This window comes from Chenopodium album, chromosome 26, assembly GCF_948465745.1.
Source record: "Chenopodium album chromosome 26, dcCheAlbu1.1, whole genome shotgun sequence".
In the NCBI taxonomy this organism is placed as follows: Eukaryota; Viridiplantae; Streptophyta; class Magnoliopsida; order Caryophyllales; family Amaranthaceae; genus Chenopodium; species Chenopodium album.
In genome coordinates, this window is record NC_137859.1 from 12,949,568 (window position 1) to 12,971,721 (window position 22,154).

General features: G+C 32.1%; 2 pseudogenes; one reads left to right on the top strand and one right to left on the bottom strand.

Annotated features, from left to right (window-relative positions):
- The first annotated feature begins 4,855 nt into the window (after window positions 1–4,855).
- LOC145616580 (xyloglucan 6-xylosyltransferase 1 pseudogene) lies at window positions 4,856–7,557 on the top strand (annotated as a pseudogene).
- A 454-nt stretch (window positions 7,558–8,011) lies between these two features.
- Window positions 8,012–8,621, bottom strand: LOC145618687 (translocator protein homolog pseudogene; annotated as a pseudogene).
- Window positions 8,622–22,154: the final 13,533 nt, after the last annotated feature.

Here is a 22,154-nt window from a genome sequence, read left to right on the forward strand (position 1 = left end):
TCGCTTGGATTTATCCATAGTTTAGTTAATTACTTATACCAAAAATCCTATTTCTTAATTCGAATTTTTTTAGGTCTAGCCAAAATAGGTTTTTCTTTGTTTATTTCTATTTTATATATCATATATAATAATAATTATGAAATATTGAATTTGGAAATATATATATTTTCTAGTAAATAATATAGCGTAGATTTGCTTAAACAAATCGAGGTTATACATAGCCTAAGAATTGAACCACCTCATTGAGTCCCCCTAAACCTCAAATTACATACAAAAACCCTAGTCCTAGACATTATTTGAACCAATAATACAAATTTTTACCAATTGCTTATACATTCATAATACCCGAAGTAGATATTATAAACTTTATAGTATAGGAGTGTAGTAGTAGATTTAATTTCATGCACTTGTTGATACATATAATTTGCATCGTTAAAGAAAGTATATCGACAACTAAAAAATAAATTTTCCTGTCCAAATTTTTTTAGCATATTAGAAATAAAATAAGGTTAGTTAATTAGTTAGTTGATATTTTGTATTTTATCCGTATAGATAAGGGACTTGGTATAAAAAATCACTCACCTAAACTTTCCTTAATTAACCTATGATGATAGAATATCAGATTATGTTAAATCCTTAATCTTGTAGGAAACCCAAAGCATATTATTATATATACCCATGTATATCATGCATAAACGTTCATTCAACACTTACAATTCACAAATTATCTTAGCTACACCATCTTATTCTTTTCTCTTAAGCTAAACCTTAAACAAAACAATGGCTTCATCTGATCATGTCGAAACTCAACCAAAGACTGATGATCTTAAACCGAAATTTCCCTTTAATCGAAACTTGGAAGACTCATGGACCTCATGGTTGTACAATGAAGATTTGTGCTTTCCACGCAATACTACGTCTCAAGTTGTTGTAGACGACCACGTTATTAAGCGTTACTACCCTAATGGTATTGAGGATAAAATCGTCTGTCCTTTCAAAACCTTTGATATGCTAGTAGAGAATTTCGCAAATACGATTAATGGCTTTGTCACTAGACTTGATGAAGCGGCCTTGAAGAAAAAAGAAGTCGAAAAAAAGGATGTGGTTGATCAAAGTGGCCAAGAATTTCAAGAAAGTTACGAAAAAAGTTGTACGGATGAAAGCAAGAACGACGAGGCAAAGTGTTTGGGTAGTTTGCATAATCAAGATTGTAATGCACCCTTGAAGAACAACAAGGAAGAGCAAAAGATTAAGGTTACTAATCAAAGCTTTCAAGATGAATGTCATGGATGTCTTTATTATTACGAAAATAATCATACGGATCGAAGCGAGAATGCGAATAAGAGGTGTTGTTACAAGGATTGGTAGTGACTTTATCTTTATCATGATAATTAAGTACTAGTTTCTTGAATTGCCAATTAGTTCAAGATTATGATCTATGTTTTATTAGTTCAAGATTGTGATCTATGTTTAATTAGAACTTTCTTATAGTATAATATTTTATCAAATTAAACGAAGGGATTTGCATGATATCATGATATAGAATAATGTGTTTAATTATTGCTTAATTTCATCAATTTGAGGAGAGTTCCTAAAGTTTTGGGTGAGACGGACTCACGTGAGTCCACTATCATGTTTTTGGTGTTGCGGGTTTCGCAATCGGGTTTAGTTAGCTCGCGCCTTTTTATTGGACTTTTGTTATTGAGCCCGGTCTCACGTGAGTCCGGTCTCACACAAAACCTTTTGGAGTTCGTTACTTCTGCGGGCTATGGATGCCAGTGAACCACTGAACCGTGGTGGATTATTGTGGAAATTACTAGGGTTTGACTCGTATTTATTTGAGTTGTATTAGTTTAATTAATACTTTTGATCCTCTAATTTTATTTATTTATCATTATTATTATTATTTTATCATGTAACACTTCTCCATTATTCACACTTGTCAATGAATTTTTTTGATTGCTAATATTTAGTAACCAATATGTGAAAATAATAAAAATTATTTGATTCTCTGAAAGTATAATTCTAGTCAAATCTAATATGCTTCCACGATATGATTATATTTTTCACTAATTATAAATTATTAAAGATAGTCAAAGTGGAGTACATAAACAGTGAAAAGTTCAAATTATTACAAGTAGATAAAATAGAGGAAGGTAATAGATAAATTTTGTAATAGAGTTTGAGTTTGATTAAACTACTAGCGTGATTATCAAGTATATTTTATTATTTATTACAGAGTATATACTTTTTTTAAAAAAAAAAAATAAGATGACCTTTTTTTTAGAGGAAAAAATAAGGTGACCTTCATAGCATAATATATAGTACATTTTTTAAAATTTCTATCTCACCTACATTACCTCATTTAAATTACTTTTTTAACAAGTACTATTATTTATCTCTCCCATTAAGGGCCCTAACTATTGAATATTGCTAACTAATTACTCTGTATTATAAGAGCATCTCCAATGGTAAGCTACAAAGGCTTGTAGCTTGTTTTGCCATGTCAAGTTTTAGAGCTACAAACTTTTTAAGCTACAAAGTACTCCAATGGTAAGCTACAAGAAGTTGTAGCTTGATTTGTAATTCTTTATTTACTACAATATAAAGTAATCAAAAATTTTAAATTTAAAATTGTAAAAAAAAAAGGGAAAAGTGAAACATACAACATACATTACGACTGAATGAATGTGTTATGTGTAAACTACTATTCAAAAAAAAAAAAAAAAAAATCTTGTAAACTATAGTTAATTTTTTTTTTTTTTTTTACAAAAAGTCTACCTAGATATATGATAGGATTAAGATTAGTCAATATCACCTACCTATATGTTAGTTGATAATGATGAATATAATCTTTTACGAGTAATATTTATTTTTTAAGAAAAAGATAAAAAAAAAATGATATTTTTAATTTAATTTTTTTTATATTCAAAATTTTCAAGCAGTGTAGCTTAACTCAGCAGTACTGCTCAAGAGAGCCGGTATTTCAATAGTGCTCCAATGATTAAGCAACACTTTTATTATTTTTGATATTTGCAAGCAAGTCCTTAAAAAACACCATTGGAGATGCTCTAAAATTCAAGGTCTGTTCAGTTCACCTTATTTTCACTTATTTTAGGAGTAATAAGTTCATTTAAGTTTAGTTAGGGCTACCTAAGTACAAATTACAACTAAAATAAGTTTTAATAAGATTTAATAAAGGAAAATTTGTAAATTACCACCCAAAAAGAGGTCCAATTTTGAAATTACCACCCATTAAAAACTTTATTTTAAATAACCACCCATTAAATTAAAAAATCTTTCAGATTACCACCCATTTTGATTTTCCGGTGTAAAATCCGTTTGAGGGCCCCACATAACGGCTATTAACGGCTAGTTTGACTTAATTGACTGGGTTCCTCCTCGATTTTTCGTGTTTATATATTCGCCAACTTCAATTACTTGTCAAAACAAAAAAAATCTCCAATTAACAAATTTTTCCCCTAATTTCTTCCAAAGTTCCCCAAATTTGAACTGGTACTGTGCGACGAAGTAATCCATTGAAGTTCAGACCCAATTGAATTCGCATTTGAGGTAAGAATCCTGAACTTAAAAAATTAGAGTTCCTGGGTAAATTAAATTGGGGGATTTTGCAATTAGGTTTCGTGAAAGTAATTAATTGGGTGTTTATGTTATTTTTCTGGTAATTGGTGTTGGTGTTGTCCAAATTTGGTGAATGATTGTTTATTAGGTTGAATAATGGTGTCAAATGTGTTATTTTTTTTTTTGAAAGAAAGATTTGAATGATTCATTCTTGAATAATGGTGTCAAATAGGGTTTTGAATCAATTGTATAGGAATGGTTGAGGATTTGACAGAGAAATAAAGGAAGAAAGAGGGAAAAATTGATGAATTTAGATGAATTCAGTGAGGAAATTGGAGAGAGAAGCTGTGTTATGTGGTTAATGGAACAGTCAGAAAGTTAGGTCGAAGAAAAGAAGAAAAAAAAAGGAGGGAAGTAAATAGGGTAGGGCTCTCATACGGATTTTACATCGGAAAATCAAAATGGGTGGTAATCTGAAAGATTTTTTAATTTAATAGGTGGTTATTTAAAATAAAGTTTTTAATGGGTGGTAATTTCAAAACTGGACCTCTTTTTGGGTGGTAATTTACAAATTTTCCTTTAATAAATTCAGATTAAAAAAAAATCAGGTGAATAGAACATACCCTCACTTTTTTTAACAAAGTACAAAGTATTAACTTTATCCAATGTCTAACGTTAAAATTATTCGAAATGGAGGATGTCAAATCCATAAGATTAAGATACTTGCATGAGTAGTACAATATTTGGTCAAATCCCTTTCCTTCAACTAATCCTTTTTCTTTAATTCCACCATGTGTACCTCATAACCTCCACTAAATAACTCCATGTGTATTGTGTAATAATGTTTGTGCAGCACCTTCATTAACTTATAAAGTACACTAACACCCGTCAAAAAAAAAAAAAAAAAAAGTACACTAACACTAATTACCTTAATAAATTAATTACTGCAACCATCCAAATAAATAAAATGTCCAACAACTTATTTCTTTTTATTTTTTTAAAGGTTACTAGATAATGTAAGGGTGATAAATTGAATTTTAACATCATATCTCATGCTCAAACCTTCAAAATATAGTGGATTTTTCAAGCTTTTTCAAATTGAATTTGATTTTTTTTTTTTTTAAATTTAAAACTACGTTTTGAATAGGAGTGTTCAAAAATACCCGACCCGAATGACCTGTCCCGAACACGCTATTTTTGAGCCGAGCCGGACCCATGTTAATCACATCTAAAATAATGTAATGATTCTAACAGATTGTAAAAACACAAAAATTCCCAATCCAAAAACACCGACACTCTTCCCAACACACTATCTCTCCTCTCTTCTCTGTCCTAGGGTTCCTAAATCCTAATTCACCTTAAAATATCCCCAATTTTCTCAATTGCCGCCATTAATGGCGTCTCCAATTCCTTGAATTTCCGCCATTAATCTCCAAAAATGTTAGAGAAGTGCTTAGGAGTTCGCAAAGCTAGGCAGCTCTACAGGTTCTTGCGCCATTGCAATGTCACCTTCCTCTGCCTTCTTCTCACCATCATCGTTCTTCGCGGCACAATTGGGGCCGGAAAATTCGGAACTCCAGAGCAAGATTTCCTCGAAATTCGCAACCATTTCTCCTCTCGTAAGCTTGCTGAACCTCACAATATTCTTGAAGAGGTAAAATCATCGTCTTCGTTTAATTACGCTAATTTTGATTACAAGAAGCTTTCTTATGATGATGATAATGTTGTTGATGTTGAATTATCTTCGTTTTCTGGATCATTGCCTTATAAGTTGGGTCCTAAGGTTGTGAATTGGGATGGGAGGAGAGAGAATTGGTTGAAAGAACACCCAGAAATGTCCAATTTTATTGGGGAGAAGAAGAAACCTAGGGTTTTGTTAGTAACTGGTTCGTCCCCGAAACCGTGTGAGAGTCCTGTAGGTGATTATTACTTGTTGAAGTCGATTAAGAATAAGATTGATTATTGTAGATTACATGGGATTGAGATTTTCTATAATATGGCATTGTTGGATGCTGAAATGTCCGGGTTTTGGTCGAAATTGCCCTTGATTAGGACACTGTTGTTGGGAAACCCCGAAATCGAGTTTCTTTGGTGGATGGATAGTGATGCTATGTTTACTGATATGGAATTTGAGTTGCCATGGGAGAGGTATGAGGGTTATAATTTGATTATGCATGGTTGGAAGGAGATGGTTTTCGATCAGAAAAATTGGATTGGGTTGAATACTGGGAGTTTTTTGATTCGGAATTGTCAATGGTCGTTAGACCTTCTTGATGCGTGGGCTCCAATGGGGCCGAAGGGGAAGACTAGGGTTGAGGCAGGGAAGGTTCTTACTCAGGAGTTGAAGGGTCGGCCTCCATTTGAAGCGGATGATCAATCTGCTATGGTTTATTTGTTGGCAAAGGATAAGGAGAAGTGGGGGGAGAAGGTTTATTTGGAGAATTCATATTACTTGCACGGTTATTGGGGGATTTTGGTTGATAAATATGAAGAGATGCTTGAGAATCATCATCCGGGTTTAGGTGATGATAGGTGGCCATTGGTGACTCATTTCGTGGGTTGTAAGCCTTGCGGAGTGATTAGTGATTATCCTGTGGAAAGATGTCTGAAACATATGGAGAGAGCGTTTAATTTTGGGGATAACCAGGTCTTGAAAATGTATGGATTTTCTCATGTGTCACTTGCTAGCAGGAGAGTAAAGAAATTACGAGATCAGACACTGAAACTGGACAAGGTTAAAGATAAGCAGGGGATTGAGGCAACGAATGCATCATGATCTTAAGCTGGCTGGTCATCCCTCTCTCTTATCTGTGATCTCTCAGCTCTTATTTCATGTTTGTGTACAACGTCATAGGTTTCGTATGAGGGTTTGTGTATGTGCTTTTTAGGATTGTACATAATATTCTTTTGTTCCTTCTTAGGAAACTATACTCGTACCACTTGAAAGAGATAAGTACCATGTTTTTTTGGTTCTCTTCTCAGCTGTTGTTGCTTGATAAATATCTAGTGAATTTGATGTATTAACACTGATCTTGTCGGTGTTTGTTACCGGGGATCTGAGTACATAATCCATGTTTAGCTTCTTTCAGAAATCTAAGTACATAATCCATGTTTTGTTTCTTGCCTTTCTTTTCTTCCTGCAGTGGTTTCTTATGGTATGGAAAGTCTTCAAATATAGGGTGTCATGGTTAAATGGTCATCGGGTTTAAGATGGGCAGTGAACAATAATTCTTGTGTAGTGGCTCATGGGAATGGTATTTTTTTGATGAGCAACTGACATATATCTCTCTGGGCAGTTGAACAATTACATACTAGGGCTCCCGGCGTTTACCACTTGGGTGCATGAATTACTGCACACCGGTTTGCCAAATGTCTTGATCAAGTTAGTCATGCACATTTCTCTTATAGCCAGTAGGCAGACACACTGATGGTTCCTAGTGTAATTTCCCCCTGTTTGTATCTATTCTTTGGAGGTCACAGCTTTTGATTATATGTCTGTATCAATTCCTGGTTAAGACTTCATAGGCATTATATGCGTTTTGCTGTCAGTTAGTGTGATTTCTCTCACGTTATTGGTGGTGATCTTGAAACTGAGACTTAGTCTGGAATATGGATGTTTGCTTCCTCTATAGGTGTATCTGCCATTTTACACATATGTTCTATGAAACAAAGAGCTTCTTCTCTTGCTTCGTTAACGAGCAATGGAAAGGCCTTCACTGAAGGCAAGCAAGGACTCTCTGATCTGCAACTTTAGTTTTAGCATTGGATTGTTAATAATGATGGTCTTGGTAATAGATGTCTTTCACATTATCAGTTTTATTCATCATCCTGCTCATTTTAGCAGTCTTTTATTTTATGTTTCTCTGGACTCAACTATGCCCCCTTCCGCTTGTTATTTGCTGAATTTGTACATAGTAGTACATTTTTCGCCGTTCCGGTACTTATAATACTAGTAGTTTGATTTTACACTTCGCATGTATGATGCATCACTACAATTATTTCACAGATATCTTAAAACAAATAATACAGAGTAACACTTAAAAGACTCTTATTAATAGAATATGAATTTTTAAATAGACCACCTTAGATAATTGGAAATATTCTTTGAACATCTCAAAGGCCAAAAAAGTGTTTTAATTTAGTTATATATCTCTAGCTTCAATTTAGTGTAACCCTTAAGATTGTTTTGCAGATGCTGAAATTCTTTGCTCAAACTCTTGTACTAGTACAGCAGCAAGGCAGCAACCAAATATATTTAAACTTATTTTCTGTAATATTAGTACATATAAACATTTTAACTCACAAAATAAACAAATACGAGTAACTATAAAGCAAAAGAAAAGGTAAAAAGAAAAACGTTTAAAACGACACCAAAATGGGTAAGAAAGAGTTTTATATCTACAAACATTCAACAGCATTTTCATATTACACCAGCAATTCTAGTTTAGCATAAACTTAAGGCTTATAAACCCAAGAAGTGCAGACCATCCCAAGCACGGCAGAACTAAATCGGCGGCGATATCGCTAACTTGTTTAAACGCCCTGTAACACTGATACAAACCATAACAAACTCCGACTGCAACCAACAAACCAGCCCAGTTCGCGCCGAGCTTAAACATCAAAGGATCCCAAAGGAGGCTCAACCCAAACTGACCAAAATATAACCAGGCTGTATTCGGGTTCTTATGAAACCCGCCTTCAGCCCAAACGAGCCACCCACATAGGCCCAATAAGGAAGCTGAGCCCAAACAAGCCATGTGCAAAGCCCATATTGGAGGTACCCAATTAGGTCTATTGTACAACTTGTAGTTGTCACTTGAACCAAACATGTAGATGTTTGTAAGTGTTAGAATCACTGGGATTGTTAGTGCTACACTCAATGATTTAAGACCGCGTTTTGCCATGGTTCTCCTCATCTTCTGCCCTGCCCCTCGAACGCTTTCGTCGTTCGTGGTGGCAGGTTCGTCGTATCTAGTAGTCCTTTGCTTAAGGGTTTGAGTATCCATTTTTACTTGTAAAATTTGAGGTGGGAAGTACTGAAGTATAGTGTTTGTAGGAAGATGTATGAACTATGAAGAAATAGAGAAGAAGAAAAGATGACTACAAAGTTTATGAAATAAGGGAACTAACATCAAATTGACAGCAATGCTGTAAAAGATTTGACACGTAGGTGATGTTACAAATTGCCACCATTGCAATATAGATGGAATAAAGTTAGGATTATTATGATTTCTTTAATTATTGTACGTAGTAAGATTTATATGATGACACTTGATTAAAGTTGTTACGTCCATATTATTCTAGGATGTGTCATGCATGAGTAAATTGATTGAATATTTTGTAGAACTACCGTACTTGCCATGCACGTGGCTGCGCTGTTCGTGATGAAAGGTCATTACGGACACCGCTCAAGGCCCATTGCCGATGCTTCAAAGCCTATCCAGCAAATTTTGGTAACGAATAATGATTAAATCTAGAAGGCTCAAATGGTCATTATATTTTTTTTGTTATTTAACTAACCCCACTTTTATTATAAAATAATACGGAAAACATCCTCCAATTTATTATTTTTATTTTTTTTATTTTTTTTATTTTTATTTTTTATTGTTCAACATTTCTTTCAATGAAAATGTCACAAACTTTTTTTGATGCAAAAGGAAGGTTTTTATATATGGTAAAAATTGGGCTATTAATTTTATTTACAACTCGTGCCCTACTTTATTATAATCCTAACAACCTCTTAACCCTACTTTAAGTGTATTATATCATGTGAGATTCACCTTTCTTAAATACCATGATAAAGTGTGTGTTGCAGCTTTAAAGGAACAAAAGTACTTTTTACTATTTCTTCTAAAGCTCTAAATGCGGAGAAATAGATCAAGTAATAATGTACGAAGAGGGTATCATATAAGGGAATTTGAGTTTCTTATGAGCTTTCAAGTCGAGTTTTGACCGAATCCAACTCAAGTAGCCCGCGAATACGGTTCGGTTGAATAAAAACCTTAAGTTAGAAAAAACATCTTATAATTTTAAAAAAAGTATGGGTACATCTTAAAAATTCAACAACTACGGATACATAACTTAGAAAAAAAAAAAAAACTTTTTTTTTTTTTTAAGACAATCGTCCCAAGTATAACACTGAATATACTTACATAAATTACTTCTAGTCATTGTAAGAATATTTAAAGTAGAATATTGACAGTGAACAGAGGCAAGCAACTGAATAAACATAGTTGCAACAGATAGAATAACAAATTAAAATGGTACTCCGTACTAATAAACAATGATGTCATGAGATTAAAAAATATATAACATATCTAATGAAACTCTAATAGGCTAGCTATAGCAATCAAGAATATACTTGGTCAAGATATCATTCGCGTAACAATCTAAATAAAAAAAAGGTAACAATTGCAATTATTAGAATATCCATTATAATGAGAGTTACATAATTTAAGAACATATATAAATAAAACACTAGCATAATCTGTAGTTAATCATGATTGATGAGGAAGGTTGTTATTGCCTGTTGTTAAAAAAGACAGAAACACTTCCTTGTTTACCAACCTTGTTATGCACATTAACATCTCCATTAGTCTGTGTACCAGATTCATTGACGTTATGTCCTGAATTTATCAAAAATGAGCCGCCACCACCACCGTTAGCACCACCAATAACATCAGGGACGTTATTAATAACCATCTTTCCTACCTCATATACACTTTGTTTTGCTACCTTTTGCTTAGTTGTATTGTCACAGGCGGAGCCAGGATTATTTAAAGATAAATTATCGTCTTTTTTTAGTGAAATGGTTATAATATGATGAATAGTCACAAACTCACAATATATATACAAAGAGTCAGGTTTTTCATAATGTTAATATTGGAATTACATGTTACAAATATAGATAAATATATATTCTATATTTTTTTTTTTTGACAAAATCTATTCTATATTATCTACTATCTATAGTGTGTAAGTATATGTCCAATAAAGCTTACACTACACAAATATATAACTCCATCAAAGCACAGAACATTACAAAAATAAATTAGAACATTTTTGTAAGTTGTTACTCCAATAATAGTCAACTTGTAACCTCCACTAGCTCAAATATAAAAATTAAATTTCAAATTTAAATCACCATCATTGATTTGTGATTGATGTCATATAAAAGTGAAATCTCAATGCTTTAAAAATTATAACGTTGCAACAACAGTCATCACTTGCATAGCTGCAGTAAATTGCTTGAGCATCAAAACGTTTTGAGTATTAATTTTGTTTTAAAACCAATTATACGTTAATAACTTTAAAAATAGATTAGGAGTTTCAAATCTCACAAAAATGGTAATTTAAATATGGTGAGCAAATAAAACAGTAACTTAAAATGAAAGACTTAATTTATATTTTAAATAAAAAAAAATTAATACATTAAATTAAAATAAATTAATATTAATTATTTTTAAGTTAAAATATCCAACAAAATGTATGATAACACATTGATGAGACAAATCTATTATTCCATATAATTATATTTTTTAGTTTTTTTTTTATTTTTTTTATTTTACATTTACCACCAAAAAAAAACACCTAACTGTTTTTTTTACCACCAAACTTAGCTTATAAAAGGATTTTTTTTTTAATTTTTTTTTTTTTGTTATATATACTAAGATCAATTGGGCTCCAACCGAAAGCTCCTACCACAAGAAGCCTGGCTGACAATGCCTAGATGGGGTAGGGGGGGATGAGATTTGTGCTTGATTAGAATTGAACCTCGCATCCCAACCTTTGGGCCATTAGTCCAAGAGATCATTCTCTTATAAAAGTTTTATTTACCACCAACTAAAAATCTAAAAGTTATATTTTGACATTTGATGTACTGTCAAAATCACCAACTAAAAATCTAAAAATTATTTTTCAACCTCTGCTGTCAAAATAACCATTAAATGTTTAATGAGGTCAATTTGACCTTTTTGGTTCAATTTGAGGTTAGAATAGACAAGAAATTATCGTAAATACCTCATTTTGCCTAGTAAAAATACCTCGATTTGCATGACAACACATAATGAGGCATTTTCAATATTTTTTAAGTCATTCGGACCTCAAATCAGCCCTTAAGAACCAAATAGCACTCAAAACCTCTAAAGAGCATTTTTTTTGTATGAATATCAATTATTTTTATTTTAAAGCCATTAGATTTCACGGTTCTTTTGACGACAAGTGGAGAAAAACAAATTTTAGATTTTTCGTTGGTGTTAAAATAAAACCTTAAAAAGTTTGATGGTAAAAAAAAAAAAAAAAAAAAAAAAAAAAAAAAAAAAAAAAAAAAAAACAAAACATTATTACAAACATCAAATAACTACGACAAAAAAAAGAGCGGGTTGTACCTGAAAATTTTTCAACCAAAATTTTAAGGATACATCTTGTTCACCATTTTGATTATCAAGAGGTACTCCCCGTCTCCTCCTCATGGCTTGGCCGTGAACCTCTAAAGCTCTTGACCCAACTAGGGTTTTTTGTTTGCCAAACATTTTCTAAATAAAGCTTTTTTTTTTTTTCATTTTATAAATCTTAATTCTATCCAAAATAATAATTTTATAAAAACATACACACTGGAGACATTGATGTTTATTTTTTTTAGTAAAAATTGAAAGAGGACTCGGATAAAAAGGAGCGTCATCAAAGGCATTAGGTATGCCACGATTATGCACGGCGAGCAAACCAAAGAATTTATCTTCATTGTCCTCTTAAATTCCTAATCGTACCAACTTGAGATAATAACTAATAACTATACTTTGTCAAAAATAAAATAAAATAATTAACTATACGGTTTTTTCACCATATATATGAGTTTTTTTTTTTGTTTATTTGTCGTATACCTCTGAATATTTTTAAACTCACCGTATACACGTGAGTTGTTACTAAAGTTTACCATATAGCTCTAATGACAGTAAGATGAGTGTAATTTAGTTAATTATGCATTGAAACAATCTTAGATCTCTCCCCCATCCCCGATACCACTCTTTTCCTTTCTCCAACCCTCGAAACCATTCTAAATTTCCATAATCACATACGTATGCTTGATTTTGAGGATGAGTAAAGGAAACTTGGGGTGGTTTTGGGGGTGGAAAAAATGCATGTGGGTGGTTTCAGATGTAGAGGAATGTATTTAGGGTGGTTTTCGGGCATAATTGACCCTAATAACTGACAAAGTTAACAATCATTAGCCATCAAGGGTATATAGTGTATTTTTGTGAAAACTTAAGACTTTAAGAGTATATGATGAATTTTAAAAGGTTCAGGGGTATATGTCGAATAAACAAAACACTCAAGGTATATGGTGAAAAAATCGTTAATTGTATGAACTAATGAAGGGAAACGATGATATAGTGAAAATAGAGCATTCATAAACGATGATATAGTGAAAATAGAGCATTCATATAATTAGGGAATAAGAGTAGTTTGTTGATTTGAGCATAAGACTAATGGGAAATGCTCTTAAATAATACTTGAGTTGATGGCATTTCTTTGTTTAATTGAGTTGAAGATCACCTAACCCACTACTATTTGAATAAGCGAGTGGCTAATTTATTAACTATTAGATTATCCTAGCAAAACTTTTCTTCGCTAGCCCCTTTTGTCCAGATACAAATCATTTTTTTTTTTTTTTTTTTTTTTTTTTTTTGAGACGCCATGCGTGACGCCCAGGTCTAGATACAAATCATACAGTTTTATATAAGGAAAAATGAAACTAGATAATATTGTATTTTTTTTAAACAAGTAGATAATTCATTTAATACATAGTTTCAGTAGAAAATTATTGTTAATAGTTAGCTTTATTTCAAACATCTTATAAAATAAAAAGGTAGTTTAACTACTTCATAATACTTTTTTAACTTTAAATTGACTAGTCCGAACATAACAAGTCACCACTATTAAAATAGACCGGTGCCTAATATCATTATTAGGAAAATTGATTTAAAATTATCTCAATTATTAACGATGTGTGTAAAGTAATACTCTCTCCGTTTTTTTTATATGCATCACTTTGACAATTGTACTATTCATATACCATGGTTGACTTAATTTTTTCACTTCTACAAAATGAAGGATTTTTTTACTTTTACCACAAAAAAAAATCAAAAAAATGTTTTTTACCACCAAAACTTCTAAAACTTTTATTTTACCACCAAATAAAAAATTAAAAGTTGTTTTTTACCACCTGTCGTCAAAAACCTAACGGAATTTTTTAAATTCTTCGATTTTCGTGTCAAACACATGCTCTTTAGGGGTTTTGGGGGCACTTTGGCCCTATGGATCCAATTTGAGGTCAGATCGAATTGACAAAAAATGATCGGAAATGCCTCGCTTTGCGTGTTTAAAAAAACCTCGATTTGCGTGAACACGCAAAACGAGGCATTTCCGATCATTTTTTGTCAATTTTGACCTCAATTGGAACCATAGGAACAAAGTGCCCCCCTAAACCTATGAAAAACATATTTTGCGCACGAAATTCGAAGGAAATTTTTTTAAGCCGTTAGATTTAACGGTTTTCTTGCCGTTTGGTGGTAAAAAACAATTTTTAGAAATTTTTTTGGTGGTAAAATAAAAGTTTTAGAAGTTTTGGTGGTAAAAAACAATTTTTTGATTTTTTTTGGTGGTAAAAGTCAAAATTTCCAAAAATGAATAATGTTATTATATTATATATCATTAGATTTGTCATAATGTCTAGTTTCATAATATAATTTTGTTACAATTTTTACTAATACACAATTAAAGATATTTATGGTCAAAGTAGCGTCTCGGCAAATGTGCCGGTCAACTTGATGCATATAAAAAAATAGAGGGAGTACAACCTCAACTATTACTATGACTCTGTGAGCAGTACAACCTTTTGTAATATATGTGCATGATACGCCTATCACCGAAGAAGACATCGTTAGGAGTATTCCGTCCATACTCATTATTATATTAGGAAAAATTGAGTTAAAATAATCTCAATTATTAGCAGTGGGTAGAAAATGATACGACTTCAGTTATTTGCTATCAACAGTACTACCTTTTGTAGTATATTGTACAAAATGGTTAGCAAACTATCGACGAAGTCACGAAGAAGGTATCTCAAGAAATATTTCGTCCATATTCATTGTTATGTTATTTTATATTAATTATTAATATATTTTTCTTCAAGAGACATAACTCCTACATTTTTATTTACAATAACACACTAATTTAACATGACACACACTTCAAGAGACATATTAGACTAGATTAACGGACAAATTAATCAACAAAATTCTACCACCGATAAGAAGAAAGTGTTATGTTTTTGTTTAAAAAAGTGTTAAGTTGCTACGATTTAAATTTATTACATAATTTGTCCACTTACATAATCTAATCACTTTTTCAAATTGTTTAGCATGTCAAAAATGTTTGTTGTAAGTATGAAAAATAAACAAAATATTTGTTAATTTTGATTTTTAAACTTTTGTTTTATAGTAGAAATTTTTTCTTTACAGAATTTAATTTACTAGCTTAACAAAGGGGTGGGGCATTTTTAAGTTTGGTAGGAGGAAATTATTAATGTAAAATGTATTTTGAAAAAAAATAGATAATATATGGTGAATTTAAACTATAATTGAAATTATTTTTGTTTAACTGTTTACTGAACTGAAATTATATTTGTTGAACTTCAATTATTTATACTGAACTAAATTAGTTTTACCGGAACTGAAATTTTTTTTTACTAAACTAAAATTTTTTTTACTTATTTCTAATATATTTCTTTTTAAACGTTACTGATTTTTACCGAATTGAAATTATATTTGCTGAATCGAACTTATTTTTACTAAACTAAAATTAAATTTCAATTATTTTTATAAGGTGAAGTAAACAAGACTATTGAATAAATCTTGGGCCACATACTAGTTTACACTTGATGAAGCCCGTGCGATGCACAAGTTGTTTGAATTTTTTAAAATACAATTTTTTTTGTATATATGTGCTAAAACTGGTTATATATTTAGATAAAATTCCTAATAGTAAAAGATTATATATAATATTTAATTAATTTAAATTTAAAAATCTCATTCGCCAATTTTGCTTAAGTGGCATTTGAATTATTTAATTATAAAAGATTTTAATAATCTCTTATTATATTAGTGACAACAAAAATTTATAATCCTACCTGGCAAACTAAGAAAATTAAATCATACATGTCTTTCTAAAAACTCGGGTACATATATATATATATATATATATATATATATATATATATATATATATATATATATATATATATATATATATATAGATACTTTAACATGAAAGAATTATCAGTTGAGCCCATAGGCCGGGCCTCCACCAGGCCCCCCCCCCCCCCCCCCTCCTTGGCTCCGCCTTGATTTGGACCGGAGTATGTCCCAAGTCATTACATAGATTTGCAATTACACTCCGCCCTTGATTTGGACCGGAGTATGTCCCAAGTCATTACATAGATTTGCAATTACACAATTAATTCATAACACAATCTTCTCTCCATTCACTTTATTTCTCACATTTTTCAGTCACCATACCTTAATATATTGTTATAAAACGACATAAAATTTGACATTTTTTATTGGTAAGACAATAATAATGTTCAATAAGGATACATGTTCAAATTGACACGTAAACCACTTTTTATATTGTCATTTTTAATTTTTAAATAATTTGGCCACATATAAAATGTACCGATGAACGTCGCCTTCGGCATACCGCACATGGTTAGCATAGCTTTCGAAGTATAAATCGCATCGACTAATGTAAAACTATGAAAATTTGAGCTTAATAAGCTTGTCCTTAGTGGATTTGTTGAACTTTAATGTAATCAATTAAGCTTGTCCCACTCACAACTCACTTGCTACTTTGCTAGGTTATTACTTTCACACTCTATATTAACGATTCAAAGACTTCCCTATCCCTATCTCTTATAAAAAGTGGGAAAATACTCTTATGAATAGTGTCAAGACTATTATACCCTTAAAAAAATTAATTGACATATTTACCCCCAATTAAAATTAATTTTGATGCATTTAAGTATTTAACCTTTCGTATTTTTGTCCTCTATTTCTTTTGTTTATCTTCCTTCTTATCATTCTAACGAAAAGTCCAAAACTCCTCATTTCTCAATTTCCTCTTTTCTCACGAACTCCTTTTCTGGTTGCTGGATAATACTATTAACATGTCAGTTTCCATTCCGGTACCCCCGGTCACCACCCACCGCTGCGATAATTCTATAAGGATGATGACCCTACTGGTTGCTTTTTTATACGTAAAGTTTGTGCAATCTTTTTTTTTTTTTTTTTGACAAAGGGCAACTCAAAACAAACAGAACCTAATACAAATAACTAAGTAACTGACGTCTTCTAGCTGAAGTAGCCAGCTGGTGAGCAGGGAGTACATCATCTATTTGTTTATGTTATACGAAGAGGTGAATAAGCATACTATTCGGAGACGCCCGTATCTGGTTAGAGTAAGGGACAACTCAAGATTGGTGGAGTTGACGGATGAATGCAATAATGGTACCTTCGTAGTGGTGGAGTGTAATTGCTTGGATACCATTAAAATGATAAACCAAAAAAAAAAAAAAAAAAACATAAGAGTAATACTTTGATGTAATCTCTTTTAGTTGTGTTTATAGGGGAATCAAACAAAGCAACTCATTTGATGAGTCTTTTACGGAATGTAGCAGTTATGTCTTACATATGAGGTACTATAGTCTTATGCTTTTGATTAAGAGGTTGTTTGAAGATGTATTTTGCTTTAGTTACTGTGTCATTGGCTCGATTTTTATCCTGGGAAAAGCTTATAGTTTATGATTATAGGAAAGAGTTAAGACGTACTCATACATCATCAGCTAAATACTCGTAGTTCATAAATGTTATCTCCTCCATTATATGGTCCAAAGACTATCTAATTGCAGGGAAATATACTACGTAGCCTTTGTGCCAGGGTGTTCAATGAGGGTTTTGTCCTCTCCATAACACTCCTATTGTAGTTATCGAATGATGCAATAGCTTTGATTGCCTTTTTTTTTTTATATAGTAATGCGTACATTGGCGAGTTATAATATATATATGATCATTTTTAAAATAAATAATCATATCACAAATCATTTTTCAACAATTAAATAAATTAAGATAAAATCTTTTATTGATCGTCCTAAGACAAGTATAATTCAACAGCAACTCAAAGTACGTAAACTTTGAGGTTCGAATTTATAACTCCCCTACGATGGCTAGCTGTATCGCGCGCATCGCGCGCATAGGCTTCCCTATTTAAAATAAAAAATAGAGTCCAAATTTGGAATCGTTACAATTCACCTACTGATCATAAAATTTACTGATTGAATTTTATACCTTTTTTTTTATATTTTTTTGAATTTTATACAAACTAATTCTTACTCAGGGGCCGTTTTCTAAACACTAGTGATTAATTTTTTGTCAAGCATGGTCGCATGGACCATAGAGGACGATAAACGTATATGTATATTAATTAAACTAAGTGGTTTTTATTGATAATTGTATCAATTGGGTACAACAAATTATTGGTTTACTAGATTAGGCCCCGTGCCATGCACGATATAGTAAGTCCAATTTGTATAAAAAAAGTAATTAAGTTTAACAAATAAATTTTGATAAAACATACCCATTGAATATATAGAAATTATATTGTCATAATTTATACTAAAAGGCAAAGCAAAAGATTAATGCTAATACCATGTTTTAGAAAAAAAAAATATATATATATATATATTACAAGTTTTACTCGGTCAGTATTATAAAGGTTACTTTATTCTTTTACAAGTGGTGTCATATGGTATGACTAGTCGCACACAACACACGTTTAAGGATTTAAGTGATGTTAGTTTTAAAGTCATTTCGTTATGTAGGGAATATTTCAAGCATTACTCCAAACTTAAACTAAGCCGGTGTCTATGAGGATCCGCCCAACAAACTGATTGGCGACCTTACATTCAATGACGACCGGATCGTCATGCGGACAGCGAACGCTGCCCCTGTCCTTCTCAATAATAAGGACGTCTAGGAAGGTGGTGCTGGCAGACGCCTGCTCTTAATCAGCAGCCTTGTCCATCTTTCGAAGATGGCTCTTGGTGCCCTGGATGGTCGGGCCACCGCCTGAGAACCCGCCTGCTATGGTGTAGACCGACTCTTTGTCAATGTCCGAGCTACTAGTAGGCTGGGCAGTCTTAGACGACTGTCCCGGGTTCTTCTTATTAGTCCCTTTGGACTTGGAATTGTAGGACTTCAACATCCCCTTGTCAGTCATACGATCCAACGCTCTCTGCAAACTGAAGCAGTCGTTGGTGTCATGGCCAATTTCCTCATGGTATTGGCAGAATTTGTTCTTTTTCAGTGACTGGACAGAACTTTTCATTAGATTCGGCTTCTCAAGAGACAACCGATCCTTTATCTCCATGAGGATGGAGTTGCGGTCTTTGTTAAACTCATACTTGGGGACGGACGACTTAAACTCTTTCTTTTTCTTCTAGGACGGCTGGTCAGAATCACTAACCGCCCAGACTTCTTTTCTCTTTTTTGCTCTCTTCGTTTTTTTCGCCGGCAGAGCAGACCTGTTGTCTTTTTGTTTCTCATACTTCTTGGAGTTTGACTAATTGTAAGGCTATATATATATATATATGATATATATAAAATTTAGAACATTTGAGTAAAAATTTAGAACGTTAAAATTTAGAACATTTGAGTAAAAATTTAGAACGTTAAAATTTAGAACATTTGTGTGAGTAATATGTTTAGAACATGTGATTTAAGAATTAGAACAAGTGATTAAAAATTTATAAAATTTGCTTTATGAAATTTTAATCATATGAGTAAAATTTAGAACATCTATTTTTTAGATTATGAACATGTGAATACAAATTTAGAACAACATGATATAGAATATAGAAAGTGTGGGTGAATTTAGAACATACGAGTAAAAAAATAGAACATACGCTTTAAAATCTGGAACATATAATAAAAAATCTTAGAACACACGTTTTAAAATTTAGAACATATAAGTTAAAATTTTAGAACAAGTTATTTAAAATTCATGACATCAAAACACAACTAATTTATGGTTTAGAACATGTGAATAATGAATTAGAACATTTGAGAACACCTAAAGAAAAGTTTAGAACATTATGTGTGTGTGTGTGTATATATATATATATATTTATATATATATATAGAGCTATTTGCATTACTAATATACATTTTCTAGTGTTTTTGTTGAGTTGGTATTATTTTGTAGGAATTTGCAGATTTATGATAATTCTCGAGCTTATTGAGCCACCACGAAAATATTAGAGTCGGATCGTATTTTATGGCCGAGTATTTTTAAGCCCAAGACCGAGTTAAAGGAATTTGGTTCGGTGATTAAAAACTCAATTAAGTGACAGAGGTCCAATATTCCCACAAAAAATACGGACCAAGCTACTCCCTCCGTTTTATAATACTTGCTCCATTTCTATTTTTTGCACTATTCATTTGTCCTACTTTGACTAATGTTTGTGATTTATACATAAGAAAAAATATAGTCTTGTGGGTACTTGTTGGAATCATCTTAATGAATAGATTATTAATTTTCAATTGTTAGAATTTATACTTATTGGTAATTAAAAATGTATGTGATTAAAGATTAACATCGGCATGCGTGTCCAAGAGAAATGGAGCAAGTATTTAAAAACGGAGGGAGTAATTGAGAACTTGGACTTAAGTTAACAAGTTCCAACTCTGAAACCCGATTCTCACAAGAAAAGCCAAGTTCGTTGCCCTAGTTAATCGGGCCTAATGGGGCGGCGCAATGCCCGATTGAGCGAACTTGATGCCTCGAGTTGAGCTGACTTGTAACATCAGTGGGCTTCGTTGTTAAAGGCCCAATTAATGGCAGCCTATGAAGAATTAGATGGGTTGTTTTCCGCAAACATGACAGCGCCCTAGCATGAATATTTAACTTTTGTGTAAAAAACACAGGAATATTTAACTTATCAAATACTTGAAGGCGACAGGTATAGTACAATATATATTCATTATTTTACTCATGGATTATATCGTCCAGAAAAAGCATGGACACACCTTAGAAGCTCAACAACCACAAAGATAACTTTTAAAAAAAAAAAAAAAACACTTAGGCAATCGTCCCAAGTATAACACCGAATATAATTACATAGATTACTTTTAGTCATTGTAAGAATATTTGAAGTAGAATATTGACAGTGAACAGAGGCAAGCAACTGTATGAACATAGTTGCAACAGATAGAATAACAAATTAAAATGGTACAATACTAATTAATAAACAATGATGTCATGAGATTGAAAAAATACATAATATATCTAATGAAACTCTAATACGAGTAGCAATCAAGAATATACTTGGTCAAGATATCATTAATGTAACAATCTAAATCCAAAAAGGTAACAATTGCAATTATTAGCAAATACAGCCAATATGATGAGAGTTACATATATTTAAGAACATAAATAAATCACTAGCATAATCTGTAGGTAATCATGATTAATTGATGAGGAACGTTGTTAATGCTTGTTGTTAAAACAGACAGAAACATCTCTTTGTTTACCAACCTTGGTATGCACATTAACATCTCCATTAGTTTGTGTACCAGATCCATTGATGTTATGTCCTGAATTCATCAACGATGAGCCACCACCGTTACCACTACCAATAACATCGGGAACGTTATTAAAAACCACCTGTCCTACCTGATATACACTTTGTTTCGCCTTTTGCTTAGTCTTACTATTATCACAGGCGGAGCCAGGATTATTTAAAAATAAATTATCGTTACTCTTTTGAGTCATATCAACAACTTCTACCGTCCAAGACCCTACATCATCATCATCATTCCACCCTGACTGAGTAAGCAATGATCTTAAGTAGTACGAGATATAAGGTACATATACCCTAGGCCTCAATTGCAACTGTATACCGTTAGGACCGTAACCGTCTTCAAAGGTATTTGAATAATCATTGACAGGCATGAGATTAATCTGAAATATTTTGACATTACGGTTGAACTGCTGATGATTGTTCTTGAACTCTACGTACAAGTCGCCGGCACCATCCAATACAGGCCAATTTTCTTGTCCGACCATCAAGGCCGTCACCATATATCGAATAGTGAGCACCTTGTCGTAGATGCTGTTCAGACGCAATTTTTGAGGTCCTAACCAAGTCACTCACTCTCCACTCTGTACTTTGCGGCATTGGCTTATTTGCAACATAATGGTGAAGGCTCACTGATTTTTGATCTTCATTAGCATTTAGGTAATAGCCATTCAATGACCTTAGCCGTATCACCTCCATGTTTTTTTTTTTTTAGTGCAAAATGGTTAGAATATGATGAATAGTCACAAACTCACAAAGTCACAATATAAATACAAAGAGTCCAGGGTTTTCATAAGGGTTGATATTGGAATTACATATTACAAATATAAATAAAGATATTCTATATTTATCTAACAGGAATATTTAACTAATTGAATACTTG